Here is a 20,539-nt window from a genome sequence, read left to right on the forward strand (position 1 = left end):
TGAGGCACCTAAGAATGGTTACTAACATTTATTATACGCTTATGACATACTAGACCTTCTCCCTGGATGAGGGCATCTGAACCTCCCAATAACCCCCAAGGTGGTCACTATGACCACACCTACATCTTCACACACAAGAAAGTGAGGCTAAGGAGCTCCTGTCACAGTGCAATGGAAATGAATCCGACTAGGAACCATGATGTTACGGGTTCGATCCCTGGCCTCGCTCAGTGGGTTAAGGATCCAGCATTGCTGCGAGCTGTGGTATACGTCGAAGATGCAACTTGGATCTGATGTTGCTATGGCTGTGGCGTAGGCCAGCAGCTGTAGCTCTGTTTGGACCCCTAGCCTGGGAACCTCCATATGCCTTGGGTGTGGCCCTAAAAGAAAAAAAAAAAGTGAGGCTTAGAGAGACTTTCCAAAGCCACAGAGCCCTTAGAGGTGGCTATGAATCTTATGTGGTCTGACTCCAGGGCCAGTGCTCAGAGCAGCAGGCCACTTGCCTTGTCACTAAAGGACTCTCTGACATACAGTGGGGACATGCTCACACCTGCCTCATGGGTTCCTTGAGTCATTTAAATATGACAACTATGTACAGAGCTCACCTGAGTTCTTGACCCTAATAAAGACCCCCATAGATATTGGCTGCTATTACTTTGAACAGAATAGTAGTAAAGGAATAGTAGGGACATGGTAGTAGTCTGAGCAATAACATTCCTGTATATGGCAGACAGCATGGCATCATGAGAAGGGCATGGCCTTAGAACCAGGGCACCACTACTTCTTTTTATAACTGACTTTTAGCAAATCACTTAACCACCTTGAATCTTTTTTTGTGTCTCCATGACGGAGGCAATAATTGCCACCTTTCAGAAATCATATGAAGGACATACAAAAGGTGCCCTAAAAATGTCTGGCACATAATGGAAAACTTGTAGAGGTTAATTTTCTTCTCAACAACCTCTGTGACTCCAGACTGGAGGATGGAATTGTGATCAACCAGAGGAAGTTTAGATGTGGTCCAAAAATCATTATCTCTATGGGCTTCCTCAAGAGAAAGTGCTGGCTCACAGTGGAAGTTGCTAAGTATTTCAGAAGAGGCACGGGCTGGTGAACTATTTGACTCTTGCTCCTTTAACTACGATGGAACCAAGAAAACATTCACAGAGCCTTTCACAAAGTTCCCTTGAGAACACTCAAGCCACAGGCCATTCTTAGTAAACTTCAGGATTCATTAACAACAGCGACGGGAGATGCAACAGAGCCTCATGGGTCCTGCTCACCCATCTGCTTCCAGCCACACCTTCTTTTCTCTATAGTTTGAGGTGGTAGGTTTTTTTTAGTGACAGAATCTAGATAATGCTCTACCAAAATGATTTTTAAGACTTTCTGTTCATTCTCCTTTCTCTTTTTCAAACCAGGAGCTGGGGGCTCTGTCTTTCTTTTCCTTAGACTTTTGCGGAGTGAAGATAAAGTGAAGCAAGCAGAGAAATAGCAAAATGACTTTGGCAGTAATAAAGGAAAGCAGAATGATGCCTCTCGGTCCAGGAAAGGGTTAGGAGGCCTCCATCCCATGAGCAGAGGCAATATACAGCCCGTCTGCAGGAAGTAGCTCCAGGAAGACAGTGAGACCTCAAACAGTGTTGCCTGGTGGATGCAGAGAACTTGGGGAGCTGAGCTTTCCCAAATCAGCCAACATCACCATGAGCAGAATCAGCAGTCAGAAAACCCAGAGAAACCAAGCAGTGGCCATCTCACTGTGAATCAGGGAGGGTCAGGGACCTGGGACCATGGTGGCAGGTCCCTTCAGCCCTGTATCCATTCCTGGGAATTCCTGAACTTAGATGGGTAACCATAAGAGTTAGGCAAACCTTCCATCACCCTGGGGAGATGAAGGTTGGAGTCAGACTTATGTTGATCTTTATAAAAGAAAGACTTGTCATGGTAGGTTAAGGATCTGGTGTTGTCACTGCAGCAGCTCAGGTTGCTGCCGTGACGTGGGTTTGATCCCTGACCCAGGAAATTCCACATGCCTCAGGTATGCCCACTCCCGCAAAAAGGGAATTGTGATTATTTCTACTACACCTGATTTTGCATCAAGTTTATACCCTCCACAAATATAAACCTGTTTGAGAGTTTTCAGTCAAAGGTTATGGCACCTGGGTCTCTCATAATGATTAGAAAGTGTTGCCTCCTTAACCCAGGCAAAGGTGAGGATAGCATGACCCTGATATCATAAAGCCATTGATCCCAAGCCAGCACTGCCATTGAGGGTGGGGGAGAGGAGTTCAGGTGAGTAAACCATATTTCCAGATTTCCTAGCTCATAATTGCTCCCTCTTAGGTTTCAGAAATGCTGTCTATTATTTCAGTATCCATTATCTCAAGCAAGATTGTTTCTGTTCATGATATTTAAGGAAACTTGGTAGAAGATGGAAATGCAAGGGTGCTCCTGTGCCTTCAGGAGCCTGGCCCCTACCCTTGACTTCACAGCCGTTGCTTCTGCCTGGTCCTGAGAGCCAGGGCTTAGAGAAAGCGCTTCATGATTGAAAAGGACTTTAGCATCCTGAGATGAAAGCGCTCTGTGAGCCTGAAGTGCTGCTCCTTGAAGGATTACCTCTGTTTATGCTCTGGCTGCCACTTGGTTGTGTTGAAGGGAAAGGCTGATTTCAGAAATTGATCCCTTTACCCTATGAGCAAGCTAAAGCGGGCAGAATTGAAAAAGGATTTCAGGCTGCTGCTGGCGGCTTTGTTGTGCAGGCTGTTATCACCCCCGAGTGGAGACAGTCTCTGGGGCTTGGCTGGCCTCCGGTAGTTAATGAAGGCCCCTAGAGAGTCACTTCAGTATGCTGCTGCAGTTTGCACACTTGAAGCTGAGTGAGAGATGGGACTCCTGAGTGAGGAAAAGGGGGCATCTGCCCAGCCACCCCCACTGTTAGTCCTTTGATCCCGCCCTTGGTCAGGCTGCTTTCTAACCTATGACAATCAGGTAGTGAGTGCCTGCACTGTGGTCCCTGGGTGGGATGGATACTGGCTTAGCTTGGGTGGGGCGGTGAGAGGCAACGGGAGGGAGAATGGACTCCATGAAGATGCCCCTGGTCACAGCAGGAAGGTGCCCCTGAACCCTGGTCACCCCAGGAAGATGCCCATGATTCATGGTCACTCTAGGAAGAAGCCTGTTCCCAGGTCAACCCAGGGAGAGGCCCCTGATCCCTAGTCATTGTAGGGGACACACCTGTCTGCCGTCCATGAGCTGAGATGCCCAGGAGGCTGCATCCTGCTTTCTTCTGCTTTATCATGACCCCTCACCTCACACTGATTTCCTGGTTTTAGACTCTTCTCTTTTCTCATAATTTTGATTTCTTCTTCCTAATGTCTCAAGAAGTAGAGATATGAGAGCTTGAAAGGATTTCCACAATCATTTCTTCAAATTTCTCACGTTATAGACAGGGAAACTGAGGCATGTGAGTGACTAGCCGAGCTCGTGACAAAGCCAGGACCACAAATCTGGGTATCCTCTCCCCTCTCCAGGGTTCTTCACAGGGTGTCCTGCTGCCTCCTCCCATTTGTGCCTCACTGTGCACCATGCAATCATGACAGAAAGTAGGAAATCAGAGTTCTTGTCCTGTCACCAAACAGCCATGTGACTTGCTGAAAATCACCCAGTTCCAGGGTGAAAGGAAAGATCAGATTAAAGGGCCTCAGAGACAGTAACAGTCCCGTGTTCACCAAATCCAGCTCATTTTCCTCCTGGGCATATGGGAAGACTATATTTCCTAGCTTCTGCTCCATCATTTTATACCAAAGGACCAAGTTTGGGCCAGGGGAAGGGTTGACAATGGAGCATCTCAATCCAAGCCTTGGCCAGGATCCCCTTCCTTACTCTTTTTCCACTTCATGGTGACCTTGAGGCCCCCAAGGATGTTGATGGGCTTACAGGATGGAGAAGGACATGTGGGGCATACACTTCCCCCACCACACACCCCTCCTCACTTCTGCATTGGACCAAAATCTGAACACACAACCCAAATATCTTTATCACTGAACTGAACTGGGGATTGTTAGTTTTGCAGTTACCTATCCGGCTAATAAATATCTCCCAGGCCCCTCCCGGCTAGAGTGTGCTAGGATTTTCCTAATCACTGTTAGTTTGTTTTACTCTCCTTTATGCACATTTATTATGTACCGGCAATTTTCCAGAAATTGTGTTACTATCTTGTTCCTCATCTCTGTCAAGCGCCTCAGCCCCAAATCTAACTCGAACACATTTGGGGGGAATTCAGTGTGCAAAGCTTAGCCTATCTTTGATTTCTTCACCTTTCTTCTCACCACTGTAGTAGAGAGGACCCTGGGAGGCAGGACTTTCAATTGCTATCATCCAGTGCCATTTTAAGGAAATCTCAAAGCAATGATTAGGTATTAACAGGCCACGTTACCAAGGAATGAGAGGCAGAAGTGTTTCAGATTATGGGACTAGGGGGCTAGTTGAACTGATTCTATACCATCCACTCCAGGGGACTGGACTGTGTGACCCCATTTAGAAGACCTGTATCGGGCCTTTTGAGTTCTTTTGAAAATATCTTTGAATCAAACCGGCAGACAAGCACCATCTATCCTCATTAGAACTGTCAGTTCCCCACTGGCCATGGTGTCCACACCCGCTCTCAGACTCTCTGGGTACATTTTTCTTCTCAGCATTGCGGCTGAGCACATCCATCTGGCCAGCGAAAGAATATAATGGGGCATATTTTCAGCATGACCAATTAGATGTGCAACTCCCATTAACAATAACAGGACTTACGCTCCAGATTCTTCCTCAATAAATCCGGCCTTTCCCCTTATGAGCAACAGATGGGTTTTCCACAATGGCTCATTACCTCTGGCTCGGCTCCACTGCCAGAAGTGAAGTATAAAGTTATTTATGGATGGAGAAAGATGCATAAGTCACCATGGATTATTTTCTGCCATCCTTTTTCGTTTATTTAGTTAGAGCTTCCTACTGCTCAGGATGAGCAAGTTAGCGAGATGGCAGTGTCCCCGCTGGGGATGGAGATGAATGTCCATGCAGCCGAGCTCCTTTCCTGACGACCACAGATCTCTGGGGTGATGCTGTGCTTCCCACAAGAAACAGCAATGGGGATATTTCCACAGAGAAGACACCCATTCCTCAACAGATGCTCCAGCCTCTGACAGGCCATCTCTGTGAAATTTGGTCAGTGGAGGCAGGAGTCAGTGCCACTTAAATGCATGTGATACATTCGAGAAGAGAAAACAAATTGCTTCTTTAAGAGATGCCAATATTTTGCAGTGCTTGACATCTCAACCAGATAGAGCTTATCCCTCTGCTGACTGGGAAACTGGCCAAAAGACCGCCAGGCTAGACGTTATATGGGAAAGTACACAGTAAAAGGATAAAGATCACAAAAGAAAAGGAGAAGGGAAATGAGGAAAGGCTTGCAAAAACAGCATTGAATGCAATGGTCTCAGATTTGAGTGTGGAGGAGACTATGCCATGAACACATTTCTATTCTATCCTATTCCTCCCTGTGAAAGTCCTTAACTGCTCTGTGCCTTAGTTTCCTCATCTCTAAAATGCAAATATTAAGAAGATGGCATAGGATTGACATGAGCACTCAATGAATTAACATTTGCAAAGCCTTTGTAACAGTGCCTACTATAACCATAAAATCTAAAATTGTTTTTTTATATAAAAAGACTCAAGCCCACAGTGGACATTAATTGATATGTCTCCCATATGATTCAGCAGGATTGCCCCTTAAGGGGGAACTTTCTTCCCCCCTCAGGCCACAGCAATGGATACACCTCCAATCCAAGTTCTTCCTGAGGATTTTTTTCATGGGTACAAAGATGGTCAGATCCCCTCTTAAGGGTAAAGTGACAAGTTATAAATCTAGATGCTTCCAGAGGCCTCGCAACCTATTCTGTGGAAAAAAACTGATTGGCAAGAGGAGAGAAGAAGCCAGCACAGAGGGAAGCAGAGACAAGTGATAGAGAGTCCACCACTGTGTTCCAGCCCCAGGGTCCCTGGTTTCTGAGCCAGCCACACCCATGTCCTTCCCGCAGTTCACTTGCGTGAATCAAGATGTCCCCTTTTCTGGGATAAGAGGAAGAGAACAATCAATTTATCTTGGGTTTCTGTTGCTCACAAAAATGACAAAACAAAATAAAGACCAACGTTTAGTGTAAAATGCAATTTTTTCTGCTCCTACCCTTCCCTTCCCCAAGGAGTGCGAGAGAGAGAAAGAGGCCATGAGGTATGGAGACAGTCAAAAGTCATTCTAAAAAGACACCTGAAAAGAAATTGTAGGGTTATTTCTACAGCCCAAGCATGCAAATCACAGAATCCCGGGGCCAAGAATTGCCTCCCAGCTTGTATTCAGATGTTATGATTTCAGGTTTTGCCTACTGGACACATGGAAGCCATTTCTTCTGAGTGGTCAGTAGCTCTAGTGGGGAAGACAGTTATTACTCCTATTTGAGCAAATCTGACATGGCAAAATGTCCCCTCATCATTTCCAGTCCTTCCCGCAGGAAAATTATTAGTTTCCTACCTATTCATATGAGAGGAATATGAACATGAATAAATAAAATGTTCAGTCAGTGAAACACATAGGTCTTAGTTATAGCTATAAAAACAAAAGGGGAAAAAAAGGAGAAAGAACAATAACCTACAATGATTATTGCATTTCAAAGGACACGTTGCCTCTCTAACACTGGAACCTGTAGGAAATATCACTGACATTCTGGAACTCCTAGTAGGTTTTCACATATTTCTGAAAGACTGAATCAGAAATAACTAGGGAATACCTAATTTTGTCATTTTTATTTAAATAATGCTAGTATTTGTGAAGATCAGAGCACCAGAAAACTTTGTACCTGGATAATACTGGCTTAATTCTTTTATATTACTTATGCATTGCCACAGAAATGTTGCTCAAACAACAGTTAGATACTATTGCATATCTATTTAAAATAATAAAATCTGACAATATCATGTTCTGGTGAGGATAGAGAGCAACTGGAACTCTCATATGATCCTGGAGGTGATACAAAATAGTATAGCCACTTTGGGGAGCAGTTTGGCAGTTTCTTATGAATATGTATTTCCCTATGGCCCAGTTATTTCACTCCTAGGCATTAGTCCAAGTTAAGTGAAAACATATTTCCATATCAAAACTTATATGTGAATGTTTATAGCACTTTTATTCATAATCATCCAACCTTGAAATAATTCAATGTCCATCAGCCGTGGAATGGACAAACAAACTGTGGTGTAGCTATGCATCAGAACACCACTCAAGAATAGAAGGACAAATTACCAATACAGGCACCGACATGGATAGATCTTGAATACTCTATGCTAAGTAGAAACAGACACAAAATACTACAGACTCTGAGATTCTATTTGTATGACAATCTGGAAAAGGCAAAACTATAGAGACAGAACAAATCAGTGATTAACGGGGCAGGGAGTGCTAGAAGAGGGGTAACTGCCAAAAGCAATGAAGGAACTTTTGGGGGGGTAATGAAAACGTTTTATGTCTTGACTGTGGTCCTGGTTTCATGCTAGCATGCATTTTTCAGAATTCATAGTGTTGTACCTAGAAAGGTTGAGATGTATTGCTTGGAAATTACATCTAAATAAACCTCCATTTTAAAGGGCTAAACAACAAAATACTCTAAAACACATTGCTTATAGATAACACTCATTGTCAAGGCCCTGTGGATTGGCAGTGAAGGTGGACAGCTAACTTACTGGTCACAGCTGTGGCAGCCCTTCTTGCTGGAGGTCTCAAGGTCTGGATCTGACCTGCAAGTTTCTCATTCTCCTGGAGCCTGCAGGATGGCTGAGACATGTTCTCATCTAATAAGAGAAGCACAACAGAGCAAGTCCAACTACAGAAGAATATTTCAAGTATTTTCTTATATTCCATTTGCTAAAAACCCTCTTGCAAAAGGAAGCCACATGACAGTCCAGATTCAAGGGGTGGGGAAGAAAACACCTCTAGTGAGAAGAACTGTCTAGAAAATACAGAAATGAAGTGCTGGAACAATAATCCAAGCTTATACAAGGCTCTTCACTGAATTACATGTAATAGTATGCCCCTAGGTTTCTTTAAGGGAATTAAGAAGAAATGCTCATATGAAGATCATATTTGCTTTTTCTGTATTATTAATGCTGAAGACTTGTTTTGTAATTCACTTAGTATTCCAATTATGAGGCTCCTCACTGTACATTCATTTTAGAATTTAGACCAGAAATTCATACTCTGTTTTCTGGGGAAAAAAAAAAAGGATAGTGGATTTTTATCAGAAATCTATGATTCATCATGATTCCTTTTCATGTTGGTAACCAGAAAGCTCCAAGACAACTGTATTGCTCAGTGGAGACAACCGTGATATTCCAAGTTTCTTGTATGTCTCTCCTCTCTCTTCAGGATTAAAGGCTCTTTTTAAAATCTTTATAGGTATCCACCTTATTCTCTTTGTACTTTTATTGCAAGATTTACAAATACCTTTTGAAAATAGAAGGAGAAAGATCATAAATAATTCAAGGAATAGTGAATAGGGACCTGGAATATTTATACTCTAGTCATTTCCTTGGAACTTACTTCGTGATATTGCAAATCTCTTGATCTCTCTATGCCTTGATTTTGTAATCAGCTTATAAGGCTAATTATGTCTCTTTCTACTTGCTTTTCAACATAATGGAGAAAACATGTGAAATCACAGTGCATTTTGAGGCACCATTGCTTATAAGCCATTTTATCAAGTGAATATACAGGTGTAACTTTGGCCCTAGAGGAAGCCCATATTGTTCTATAAATGGAACAGAAGCGTCATCTTGATTTCTTGTGGCGGCTTTGCCTGCTGAATGGTTAAGAGATTTGTAATAAGCAGGAGAAAGTGCAACTTCAGTTCCCTGGCAGTTTCAAACTTGTACAGAGGGATGATAGTTCTTCAATTGCTGCAATGAGCCCATGGTCTCAGGGTGATTTTAAGTAGAAAGTCTGCCATACTCCAAGTAAGATCCTATGGGATTTATTGTGTCAAAACCAAGGTTGAATAAAGTGCAAAGATAAAGGAGCTTGACTGGCCACATAGAGGTAGCTTCTAGGTCAGTGAGTCATTGAAATGCTATAGATGACAGTCTTTAGGTGAGAAGATAGTGAGGGGACTCCCAGAAGGAGTATAATTAGTTCTCTGACCTAGCTGTTCTCTCCATGTGACCCACAGTATTACACTGGGCAAATGTCACAACTTTTTGAGGTCATTTTTTTATCATAAAAATTGAAAGGAAAGTGAGTTAAATGGACAAGTGTTTAGAATTTGCAGACAAATTTGAGGCAACATTTGTAATCTATGTGACCTCAGAGTACACATTTGATTTCATCAAAGTTTTAAGACCTATGTGTTTCCAAAAACACATGACTTTTGAGTCAGTGCAAAATTACTTAAAGTTCAGTGCAAAATTATACCTTAGGGGTCTATTTCTCAAAAACCATAGCACATAGGAAATAATCATTCAATCTACACCTGATAATTTGAGGGTTAGTTAACCAGAAGTCTTTCTTTGCAGAGAGACATAAGTGAAAACATAAACCTATATCAGAATCACTAAACTGCATATTGTAAGTGATAACTAAAGGGCTCCCTTCAGACATCCTGACTCAGAAAGTTAAAGGTTGTGTTCTCCTAGAGCTTTAATTTTTAAACAAGTGATTCAGTTGATATTAAAAGAGGATGCTATGAGAACAAGGACATTTAGGCAGGAACTCCCCTAAGTCATGTTTCATGAACCCAGGTTCTTACTTCCCCAGGAGCACAAAAACACAGATTAAATATACAGCCTCATCCCATTTCTCTTCACTTTTAAAGTAGTTAACTTGGTATCACTAAGCATTTTTATTTTATGTTCAACAGCAGATGAATGGATAAAAAGATGTCATACATATATACAAAAGAATACTACTCAGCTATAAAAAGAACGAAATAATGCCATTTGCAACAACATGGATGGATCTAGAGATGATAATACTAAGTGGAGTAAGCCAGATAGAGAAAGATAAATACCATATGATATCACTTACATGTGTAATCTAAAATATGACACAAATCAATATATCTATGAAACAGAAACAGACTTACAGACATAGAGAACAGACTTGTAGTTGCCAAAGAGTGGAGGGATGGAGAAGGGATGGGCTGTTAGTTTGGAATCAGCAGATGCAAACTATTATATATAGAATGGATAACCTACAAGGTCCTACTGTATAGCACAGGGAACTACATTCAATATTCTATAATAAACCATATACATATAGTTTGCTGTATAGTAAAAATCTGAATCATTTTGCCATATAGTAAAAATCAGTACAACATTGCAAATCAACTGTACTTCTGTAAATTTTTAAAAATAATATTTATTTTAAAATTTTAAATAGAATTTTTCAGATAAAAAAAGAACCTGCAAAAAAAATTTGCTCATGGGAGGCTATTTCCAGGTCTGAAAGAATTTCTTTTGCACTTGTCACTGTCTTTAAAAGGGTTTGGTTAGAAAGTAGGAAAGATAAAGGGAAAGATGCTGAAGGAGAAGAAATTGCCAGGGTTACAATTCCCTGTACATCTATCTATTGACTCTACAGATGTTTATGGAGCCCCCATTATATGGAAGGCATGTGGAAAATATAACCTAAGGTCCTTATCTGAAAAGAGCCTGAATGACAACACTAATATAAAGTGAACGGTGTACTGGGACAGCTTAGGGTAGAAGAGGAGTCAATTCTGGTCATGGGGAGAGGAACAGGGAGGTAGGGGTTTAGGTAGTTGAGCTGATGGATGATTATGGGAGCTGAACTAAAGGAAGGGGATTTGTCCTGGGCTCTCGGAGATAAACAGGATTGGGAATGGAAGGGGTAGGAAGGATGTCTTGGACTGGAAGAACGTACATAGGCAAAGGGCATGAAAGAATCTCCATAAAGTTCCAGGCAGCACCTTAATGCTTCTGAGTGATCTTTTGGCATTTAAAACTCAGTTTAATGAAGCCGCCTCTTAAAATGTGACCCCCTCCTTTCTTGCCATCTATTTTTGTTATATCTTCTGTATTTTATCTCAAATACTTAATCATAGATGGTATAATACTTATTTGTTAGTTTGATATAGCTAGGCATGGCTATTTGTCAATAGAAATGTTCAAATCAGGAAAGCAGACTTGAGGTTAACATTTAAAGGTTCTATTCAGAAACTCACTTTTTCAGGGATTACTGTTATCAACTATTTTTCTTAGATCAATACCATGAAGCTTTGGGATTGTTAAATTTGTTTAGTAGATGTTAGAAATTGTACTCTGCTCAACCTACAGGTGTGGTCATGTGTAAACCACTTTGGGGGAATTCTGTTGCCCACACAGATCAAGGTTAACTGAATCCCACTGCTAGAATGTTGCTAAGTGATTCCTTCACACAAGTATGATTGTCAAAGGGTCTGAAAGGATGGAGAAGAGAAAATTTCTGGAGTTTATGAAATATCTCTATGCCCATTTTTTGTGCTGTCTTCTTAATAAATGGTCAAATGTTTATAGAATTAGGTGTCAGATTCTCTTACTAATACACTGTTTGGTAAGGAGGTTTTAGGCAAAGAAATATACTGCCTTCACCTACTCTGATTATTGAAGGCTATAAATATTTACCAAAAAAACTACTTAATAATTGTGAATAACCAAATAGGTTGGGTCTGTGAAGTACAAGACCCTTCCTTCTTTGATTCAAGTATTCTTTCTCTACGTGTGCATATCTCCTTGTATATACACATGTAACACTTTACTGTAATTACTGACTTAATCTGTCTCTGCCTCTTGACTGTAAGTATCTCAATGATGCAAAATAATCCAGTCAACTTCACAGAGGCACAGGTTTCAGGGGCTTTGGGGTAAGTAAAGGTAGACATCTACAGTCTGAAATAGGTAATACTTAGCCAAATCATCTCCTTCACTCACAGATATTTATTAACTAGACATCTCATAATAAATAACAATCACAATAATAATGCATGTAAACCCTTCCAAAGGATCAATAATATCTCACCCCTTATGTTTTTAGGTGCTCTAACCATACCTTGCAAGGGGAAGAGTAAAGAGAGCACCTCTGCCAATGTGCCAAACACAAGGCGCTGTTATCCTTTCTGAGGACACCTGGCAACTGAATCCTCCAATTTCATGGAACCATTTAAAGGTTAACTGTTGACATTCTCCTCCTGTAAAGGCCACACTGTATTCCTACATCCTGTTCATGCAGAGCTGGGGAATAGCTCTAAACTGCCAATCCACGGATGCTGAATACTTTTATTTCACCAATGCAAATCTATTATTAGCACTTATCATGGCATAAATGTACTAATTTCAAAAATAAAAACTAACTTCTCATAATTACATGCTAATTTAAAAATCTTTGGTTCTGGTTGAGGTAAAGATAGCAGATATACTTGAACTATTGAAGGTGTTTATAGGCTATCAGACTGGTCTGCTAGCTGAACAACACTGGGGTAATGATTTTTGAGCAGAATGAAGCCTGTACCAGGGTTGTATCTTTGTCCAGCTAAGATAAAGATATTTAGAGAATATCATTCTTTCTATGCCAAATTATTATCATGAAAACTATTCATACCTTGAACCAAGGGACTTTGGTTAACTGGATGTTATAACCCTGAGCTTTGCATAGTGTCACACAGGGGGTGCCCATTCCTTATTTGTTGAATTAACTAATAAATAACTGCATGAATCAATACAGCAATCTATCAATGGCATCATTTAATCCTCACCACAACCCTGTGGGATATTAACACGAGTTTATAGATTAGAAATCTGATATCTAGAGAGGTTGAGCAAATTTCATAAGGTCTGTCCACTTATAAGCAGAAGAATCAGGGTTCTGAGTTTTTCTTCCCACAGAACAGTCTCACTGCCCACAAGCACAGAGGTACAGAAATTCACTATGCTTGAGAAATGTAAGACATTCAGTTTGGTACAGCATGAGACCATGAGCACGATGAAGGAGACTACCTGGGAAGACAGGTATGATTTATCTGAGAGCCATACACTTTATTTAGTGGGTGATTCATCAAAGTTTTTTTGTGTGGTATAATAGTGACCTAATTCCAACTGGACTCCAGAAAGATGGATCTGGGGGGTGGTTGTTGAAACAGTTTGAAGTTGGAAAGAGGTGAGGAAAGGAGCCTAAGTAGAAAACATATGGGAGGTCCCCAGTGGCTTAGTGGATTAAGGATCTGGCATTGTCACTGTGGCATGGGTTTGATCCCTGGACCAGGAATTTCTGCATGCTATAGGTGTAGCAAGGAAAAAAAAAAAAAACATGAAAGAGAGAGAGTAAGGGAGGAAGGAAGGAAGGAAGGATGGACATGGCAAAGAGGATGAAAAAGGGATATATGGGGGGAAAATAATTACACCTGGAAAGACAGCTTGTAGTGACTTACAGGCTATAAGATAACAGGGAGAGGAAGAGGCAAAAATAACCCACAATTAGGTATCCGGATGACTCAAAAATTTAAAATACAAATAGTGGTTCATAGAGGTGGAAGTTGGTTTCCAGGGAAAAGAGTTTCCAAGCTCCATGCCCAGATGCCCTTTTACAAGTTTACGTCATCTTGTTCAGACCAAGTCACATGCTTCTGTGTGCAATGTGCAGGGTTCCCACCTTCATAGCTCTGTGGCATACATCTGCTGTGGACTCTCAAAAATATGATCTTCAAAATGCTTTAAAAACCCACACAGTTATACAAGTGGATGATGAGCTCATGTCAAAGTTCTAATGAGGGGACTCGCATAATGACAAAGTGAGATGGAGTGGAGGCAGGGGTCTGCTGAGTTTGAGGCTTGTCCTGATGCCCCACACTCCTTTCCAGCACAGCCGAAAAGAGAAAGCCACACAGTTCCTTCTAAATCCATTTCTATCTTTAAAAACTTCTTGATCAAAGCTTGTATTTCTCTTTTGAATTATCTGCCTACTAGAGAACAAATTTTCTCTTATTTATATCTAACTTTGTACAGTTATTAAAATGTCTTTCCCCAAACTTCCTCTGAGTACTTTTTTCACAATTCCTTAGGGTTCTGCCACACTGAAAAACATCATTTCTGCACACCCATAGAGTTTTGTTTCTTTAAAACTACAGGGATTCTGAGGTTAGGTTGCCTTCTCTTCCTAGGAGCCATAGGATCCCTGTTTATTCCTCTTTCGGTACTTCTAATGTGGTCATGTGTTGCTTTGGTTCTACTGTTCCTAGCATTTCTTTCTGTCATGATTTTCCTCCTCTCAGAATGAATATAAGCTCTCATTTTTTTCCCTGTCTTTAAACAAAAACAAAACCAGTGACAATTCCCAATTTCCCTCTTTTAAAAAATGTTTTTCAAAGGTTGAATAATAACTATTTCTCTCTAAGATGGATCAGATCATTTGTCTAATATCATGCTTAATTCTGGTGACTACCATTTCAGGAACATTTATATTCAGTTGGAACATTTAACATTTCATTTTGTGTAGCTCCAAAAGGACTAAAAATCAAGAAGTTAATGTGGTTCAAAAAGTGTCTTATAAAGAGAAATACTAAGAAATGAATAAGTTTGGAAACAATATTCTATAAAGACCCCAGAAATTGGGAATTTTATGACAGATCTATCTTAAAATAGGAAAGATTTAAGTGAGGAGACAACAGATGTATATATTATTCAGAGGCTAAAAGCTGAGTTCCAGAAGTAGAAATTATAAGAGACAGGTTTTGGTTCAATATGACCATTAAGTTTTAACATTTTCAAATGGCATGCTCAAAAACCAATGATTTAATTCTAGAACTACAGTAATTAACACTACAGGAAGGCTCTAGAACAGAGATCAATGGAGTATGGCCTGTGGGGTAATCAGGTCCATAGCATACTTTGGTAAATAAAGTTTTGTTAGAACACTGCCTACTAGTGTGTGTGTTGTCTATGGCTGCTTTCTTATTACAGCAGCAGAGCTGAATAGTTGCTGCAGAGGTCATGTGGTCCACAAGCCTAAAACATTTACTATCTGACCCTATACAGAAAACCTTTGCCAGCCTTTTCTAGAGGCAGTTATTCTTAGTTATTTTAGGTGGGCTAGCACTATTAGTGAGAAAAACCAAGATCCCAGACTTGTGAAAGTACAGAAGAAAGGAGGTTTTATTGATCTAGTCAAGCATGAACAAGCATGACCCAACCATTCTGGTTTGCCCAGGCTTTTGGTTGCTGTTCTGTTTTGTTTTGTATTGTTTTGTTTTCTGCTCAAGATTTTGGTCAAGAGACCGGAAGAATCTTGGTAAAAATCATACCTTATGGAATGCCAGCCCATTGACCAAAAATCTTGAGCATAAAGGTTATATAAGGTCAATCATTAGATTTCTATAGATCTCACATCACTATTACAGTTTCTCAAAAAATAAGAATATAGACATAGCTGCATCTAATCTATATACACATATATTTATGATAAATTTTACTAATAAAAAGGAAGGGTAGGACACAGATGTCACGTAATAAATACTCAGTACTCTTTATAGTAAAGTCTATACAGCCAATTGAATCCGATAGATTGCTTTCCTCGATTTTTACTGAACTCCTGTATTCATAGCCAGCCTACAGCTGTAATTGACAAACAAGTGTAGCTCCAACATGAATGCAGGTTGACATTTTCATTTCTATTAACTACTGAGATGGCAGTGAAACAACAAAGGTAATAGATCTTCATCTATTAATCAGTAATTTGAGTGACTTCTTTGCCAAACTGGTTAATAATTTTCAAATATTGGGAAAATACCGAGTTTCTGTGTTTTGATAACACAACAGCTACAGACCCAGAACACTTTAAAGTATTATCTGCATGACTAACATTCTGTTTATGATTTTGTTGAGTTTAGAACAGGGATTGAAAACTATAACCCTTTGGCCAAATCTCCCTCCACTCATGTTTATAATCAAAGTTTTATTGGAACACAGCCATGCCCATTCATTTACGTATTATTGATGTCTATACTATTGAAGTGTATCTATGTCTATAATATTTACATAGTATCTGCTTTTATGCTACAACATCAGAGTTAAATACCTGTGACATAGGCCTTATGCCATACGGCTCACAAAGTTGAAAATACTTATTATCTTCCTATTTAGGAAATGTTTGCCAAGCCCTGACCTAAAAGGATGGAGAGCAATAAATAAATGAAAGAGTGGGGCTTATATTTCCACTGAAAGAAATCAGGACTTTCACAAAGAAGTAGTTTTGAGACAAAAGATCTGAGGAAATCTTCAGAACAACAAACATGGGCAATCTTTGTTTGATCAAAGTATGGATCCTGGAATTTCAAGGACTAAGGCAAACCGTTTGTCCCAACAGAAGATACTAATTATCTTTCCATAGATGCTGATTTAAAAGAAATTATCAATGGAAACAGATATTGAGGAGGAGCCAAGCCAAGCCTGGATGGATACAAATGGTATCCCTGCCTATAATTTCATAACATTGGCATCTGAGCTTCATAGCATCAACAAACTGAGCACGTGCAAGAAGCAAAAGCATGAAACAATGGTCAGATATCATTCTGTCTAAAAATTCACCTTTTCTCTTCTGAAGCACCAAAGCCTTAGGTTTCAAAGAGAGTTGCAAATCTACTATATTTCTATAATTCTTTTTCAAAGTTCATAATGCCCAAAAGAGAAAAAAAGAAAAAGAAGACTGCAAAAGGCAATGAGGGCATGTGTGAGCCACAAACATAGCAGATGTCTAAAAAAAAAAAAAAGCAATATTATAGGGGAAAATTGACATGGCAATTCTCAAAATACAAGGCCTTAATTACCTATTTCTATGCTGGGAATCCAATCTAATTATTGCTGGAATCAGGAACAGAAAAGTCTTCATGGTGTATTTAATATCATTACAATGTGGTATATTTAGTGTGAACAAAGCCATATTTATACTTCTAATAAACTAGTCAAAGGTGGTACATTAAAATGAGACACTCCAATCAAATCTCCTCTCAGGGTGGTACTGCATGCTTTGCTACAAAGCAAGTTCTTCTGAGGTTAGCCTCATCAACTACCCTGTGTCTCAAGTCTCTGATCATTTTCTGTTTCAGAAGCATTGTTGAAACATAATTTGTTTTTATCCCTGAGTATCATGTAATTTCAGCAGAGAACTGAATTAATAAACACCATTGGAAACATCAACGTTGAAATATTAGGACAAAGTTTAACCATAAGGAAGTCATATACATAATTCAGAAAAAGTGAATTTTTTGATGATTCTAAAAATATAGAAACAGAAAGTTAAAAGATTCTTACAAAGAATTCTCAGAGTTCTGAGACTGTGTCCCAGGATCCTGAGGAGTCCATTTCAAATGAGTCAGTAGACAGCATTTTTCAAATATATTTGACTTCGAAACCTTGCATTTGTGGGAGGCAGGATCAAGGTGGCAGAAGAGTAAGACATGTCACCTTCTCCTACAAACACATAAAAAAAATCTACACATAGAACGATTCACATAGAACATCTAATGAATGCTGGCAGAAGACTTAAATCTCCAAAAAGGGCAAGAAACCCTCCACACAACTGGGTAGAACAAAAGGGGAAAAAAGAGAGAGAGAAAAAAAAAAAGGAAATGAATCAGGATGGGACCAGCACTCCTGAGAGGGAGCTGTGAAAGAGGAAAGGAATCCACACTCTGGGAAGTCACCTAACTAAAGGAGAGATCAGCTGAGATAGAGGGACCTCAAAGCCTTGGAGGAAAGTGCAGCAGCTGGACTGAGGAGGTCAAAGAAGACAGAGAGAGCCATAAAAACCATCAGTACCACTATCCCTGGAAACCACAGCCTGAGATGCTAAAGCCAGGGCTGGGCACTGAGACTCAGGCTCCAGATAAGAGTTCCGGGGAGGGACTAGGGTAGGCTATGTGGAGACAGCCTGAGGAGCTAGGGGGTGGTGCTCTACAGGTTAGGGAGTGGATCACTATAGTCAATGGAGCATCGAAGGAAGTCTGGGCCTGCAGCAGAAGCAAGGTGCCACTGCTGGAGAGGGCCAGAGGAGGAGGGGAAGACCACCATAGGCATATCTTTCTCTGTGGATTCGTGGGATCCCAGGCAGCAGTTTGCCTCTTGCATGGGCCATGAGTGGTAGATGCAAGCCAAAGCAGCCATCTCAGACTCTAGAGGTGGGCGTGGCCCACCATCAGTAGGGATCCTGAACAGGTACCACCTGAGGTCACAGTCACCTGAGATGCCAGCAAGAGGAGGGCACAGCAACTGAGCACAAATTGTAGTTCTCTCACTTCCCTAGGAAAGCACAGGCCCTGCTGCTGACACTGTCAAATGCCACAGGCGCTGCCTATACCTGCCTGAGGGTTACTGTCACTTCCCAAGGACCTGCAACCAGGAGCAGCCTGTGCAACCTCCCCATGGGTCCTTGCAACAGTCAAGGGCCCAGCAACTATGCACTGACTACTAGCCCTGCCCATTGCATCCATGTCCCCTGAAGTACATGCAGACCATACACCAATACCTGCATCAAGGGGATAAAACCCTGTACACACTGAGGAAAGAGACAGCAAATATCCAAACCAAAAGCAGCCCTCACATGAAAATAATATTAATAAGCCCTCAAAAAGTACCCAGGGGGGCTCTGAATATAAATATCCCTCCAGGTCTATAATAGATGTTTTTCCTAAGCTTGCAGAATGATAAAAATATAAGCAAAATGAAAAATCTCAGGAACCATTCCAAGTTAAAAGAACAGAATTCACCTGAAGCAGCAAACATGAAATAGACCTCTGCAGTCTAACAGAAACCAAGTTCAAAAAGGAGACAGTGAAAATACTGAAAGAATTAATAGTGGCTATGAACAGTAATACATATCTGTTTATATATTAAGTAGTATATATTATATTATATCCATACTTTAGATAGGAATTAGAAAATATAAGGAGGAGATAAGAAAAATTAGAAAATTCATTTCCAGATATGCAAGCTGAGTTAAAGGCACTGAAGAACAGGATGAGTAATGTAGAAGAACAAATAAGTGACTTGGAAGATAGAAAAATGGAAATTACCCAATCACAACAGCAGACAGAAAACCAAGTGAAAAAACATGAAAACAATATAAGAGATCTATGGAATAATATAAAGCAGGCCAATCTATGCATACTAGGAATTCCAGAAGGAAAGAAAAAGAAAAACGGAATGAAAATATACTTGAAGAAATTATGTCTGAAAACTTTCCAAATCTAAACGAAACAGATATAAAGATACAGGAAGCACTGAGGGCCCCAAATAAGTTGAACCCAAACAGACCCATACCAAAATATATTATAATAAAAATGGCAGACATTAAAGATAAAGAGAGGATTCTAAATGCAGCAAGAGAAAAGCAAAGAATCGATTATAAGGGAACCCCTATAAGGCTATCAGCTGATTTCTTTACAGAAAGAAGAGAATAGCAGACCAGAAGAGAGTGGCAAGATAAAACTCAAAGTTCTAAAATGGAAAAATTTGCAGCCTGGAACACTCTACCTAGAAAGAATATAATTTAAAATAGAAGGAGAAATAAAGAATTTCTCTAACAAATAAAAACTAAAAGAATACAGCAATACTAAACCAATTCTAAAAGAAACACTGAAAGTCTCCTCTAAATAAAAAAGAAGTAATAAGAAATTGTGGAGGAAATCACAATGGAAAGTAATCACCTAAATAAGTATATAGATCTAAAAGAAGATAAATATTTTAAAAAACTATTGTAAAAGTGACAATAACACAAAGAAGAGCAAAATCATAAACACAAAGATGTAAGAAAAAAATCAAAATCATAAAATGTGGAGAAGAAATTAAGAAAATCTAGACCTTTTTTTTTTTTTTAGAATGTTTGAGCCTATATGACTATGAGGCTAAAGCAAGCGGATATAAGAAGGGGTTAACACATTTGAAAAACAGGGCAACCAAAAATCAAAATCAAACAATACATTCACAAAAACTAAAATGAAGAGGATACAAGCATAAAATAAAAGGAAGTCATCCAACCAAAAAAAGAAAGTAACAAAGGAGAGACATAGAATCTACTGGAAAGCAAGGTTTAAAATGACAAGAAATACACTATGATACACAATAACTATGCTAAATGTCAATGGACTGAATGCTCCAATCAAAGAACACAGAGTTGCAGACTGGACAAAAAAACAAGAGCCTACAATACACTGTCTACAAGAAACTCACCTTAGGGAAAAGGATGCATATAAATTGAAAGTGAGAAAATGGAAAAATATATTTCATGTGAATGGAAAAGACAGGAAAGTAGGAGTTGCAATACTCCTATCAGACAAAATAGACAAAGAGACAGCCTATGGTATGGGAGAAAATAGTTGAAAATTATACAACCAACAAGGGCTTTATCTCCAAAATATACCAACAACTCATACAACTCAACTGCAAAAAAAAGAACCCAACTGAAGAATGG

General features: G+C 39.9%; 1 long non-coding RNA gene across 1 annotated transcript in view; it reads right to left on the reverse strand.

The window, feature by feature from the left end:
- The window catches only part of LOC110256378, a 34,476-nt gene continuing 15,983 nt past the window's right edge, over positions 2,047–20,539 (reverse strand). Inside the window, exons 2-3 of the long non-coding RNA XR_002337779.1 lie at positions 7,777–7,884; positions 2,047–5,199 (exon numbers count right to left, since the gene is read on the reverse strand). This is a non-coding gene — a long non-coding RNA (uncharacterized LOC110256378). The remainder of the gene's footprint in view (positions 5,200–7,776; positions 7,885–20,539) is intronic.

The sequence above is a fragment of the Sus scrofa genome, chromosome 13 (genome assembly GCF_000003025.6).
Source record: "Sus scrofa isolate TJ Tabasco breed Duroc chromosome 13, Sscrofa11.1, whole genome shotgun sequence".
In the NCBI taxonomy this organism is placed as follows: domain Eukaryota; kingdom Metazoa; phylum Chordata; class Mammalia; order Artiodactyla; family Suidae; genus Sus; species Sus scrofa.